Here is a 2,500-nt window from a genome sequence, read left to right as displayed (position 1 = left end):
TGGTCATTAATCTAAACGTATATTAACTAATGAGATGATTTAATACGGTCTCCGACTGTATCTATCTGCCCGAGTCTGTCTCTGTCTGTATGTGTGTCTGTCTCTGAAAGGTTTGGTAACTGGTTCGAGATACTAATCTCCATAATAGTCGGTAAAAACCCGGATCAGTATTACTGCCGTGTACCAGCTAGAAAAACAGGTAGTACTTCATTTAATGTCAGTAATTGCAAAACACCCCTCCCTCCATTTTTGTTCTGTTTTTGTTTCCGATGGTACACCCATTTGAAGCTCTCTCTGTGTGTGTGTGTGTGTGTGTGTGTGTGTGTGTGTGTGTGTGTGTGTGCGCGCGCGCGTGCGTGCGTGCGTGTGTGTGTAGGTGTGTGTGTGTTTTCAGCGGACAGAATTATGCGTGTCCTCCAGCAGGTATCTAGTTCTTCACAATGAAAAGGGTCGCGTGTTTTGCGCGTGTGTGCGAAACACACACACACACACACAGAGGTTTACGGGTGGGGGTGGGGGGAGGGGCGGGGTGGGGGGGGCGGGGTGGGGGGAGAGGGGGGGGAGGGAAGGGGGAGTTGAGCGCTGTGGGGACATGGATGGGTTGGCGGGAAGGGGGGGGGAGGTGGAGGAAAAGGGAAAAGATGAAGGGACGCAGTGTTCCCAAGCTTTGTTTAATTAAAATTAATCTTTTTCCGCCCTCAACCGAAAGCAAAGCTTTCCCTCTCTCTCTCTTTCTCTCCCTATTGTCCTATTCAACATGCATGGAAGTGCAACAGATTTTCGCGGTCATATGTTCCAATTGATGGCGACTAATGCATGTGGGGGGGATTCTTTGCAGCTTTTGTTTCTGCGGTTTTCGAGTTGAGCGGCTCCGGAAAGCCGAGTTCACTAGAGCGGACCCCCATAAAATGAATACCCTCTCGTTCGAGTGGCTGCCGGCGTCACAGGCTGAAAAGAAATGAACTGGATGATCAGACTGCGGTGTGTACCCCTCAACCATATAGTGGGTGAGGGTGTTGGTTCTGTGGGTCGACGCTACGGTTTTGTTTGTCTGTTTGTTTGTTTCCCCCCCCCCCCCCCCCCCCGCTGCTGTCGAAGCTGGTTTCATTGGCTTTGACGTCCTCCGACAGGTGACTTGCATCGTCTGTAGCGTTCGTTCGTTTATTTATTTATTTATTTATAGTCTGTTCATCTAAGATGATGATATTAGACTAAAAATAAAATTTTATGATATTATTATCATCATTTGGATTATTATCATTTCTATCATAATGATAATTGTTATTATTAATTAGAAATCGACATTTCTGTATATTCGAATGAAAAGGGGGGCGGTTGAGGTGGAGGGGAGGGGCGGGGAGGGGTGGGGGTGGGGGGGGCAGGGGTGGGGCAAGGAGAAGGGGACTAAGAAAGCAAGAGAGAGACAGAGAGACAGACAGAGAGAGAGAGAGAGAGAGAACAGAATGTGGAAAAGAGAGTACAAAATCTAAAATGGAGAGGGTGAGTGTCAGTGATTGGAGAAAGAAAAAAGAACATAATACTGGAAGGGTGTGTGTGAGAGGCAGGACGGGGGGGAAGCGGGATTAGGACAAAAAAAAAAAAAAAAAAAAAAAAATCAATAATCAAATATTGTATGCACTACTTCTGTAGATTATTATTTGAAAAGAGGTTCATGTGGGGACCTACAATAAACAACCAACTGGACTACTTAACACATAGGTAGTGGCTTCTGGGTTTTGTTTGTATTGTTTTTGTGTGTGTGTGTTTTTTTTTTTTTTTATTGATGTGGATACTTATATAGCGGCTATCCTCGGTCAGAGACCAAGCTCTAAGCGCTTTACATACACGGGGACATTTGCACCACAGGCTGCCTACCTGGGTAGAGCCGACTGACGGCTGCCACTGGGCGCTCATCATTCGTTTCCTGTGTCATTCAATCAGATTTCAGACGCACACGCATACACACTCACACAGACATGTAACATTTTAGGTGTATGACCGTTTTTATTCATTTACCCCGCCATGTAGGCAGCCATACTCCGTTTTCGGGGGTGTGCATGCTGGGTATATTCTTGTTTTCATAACCCACCGAACGCTGACATGGATTACAGGATCTTTAACGTGCGTATTTGATCTTCTGCGTGCGCATACACACGAAGGGGGTTCAGGCACTTGTTTGTATTGTGTAAGGTTAAAGGTTCCGTAGCTTTGTTCCTGACAGGGCAGGTACAGACATACACACACATAAAAACACCATACACACACACACACGCACACATACACACAAACACACACACACACAGACACACACATCCACACACACTCAAACACACACAAACACACACACACACGCGCGCACACAGATACAGACATACACACACACACACACACATAAAAACACGACACATACACACACACGCACACATACACACACACACACACAAACACACACACTCAGACACACAAACACACACATACACACATGCGTGCACACAGATAC

This window comes from Babylonia areolata, chromosome 15 (assembly GCF_041734735.1).
Source record: "Babylonia areolata isolate BAREFJ2019XMU chromosome 15, ASM4173473v1, whole genome shotgun sequence".
Classification (NCBI taxonomy): Eukaryota; Metazoa; Mollusca; class Gastropoda; order Neogastropoda; family Buccinidae; genus Babylonia; species Babylonia areolata.
This window is presented reverse-complemented; position numbering follows the sequence as displayed.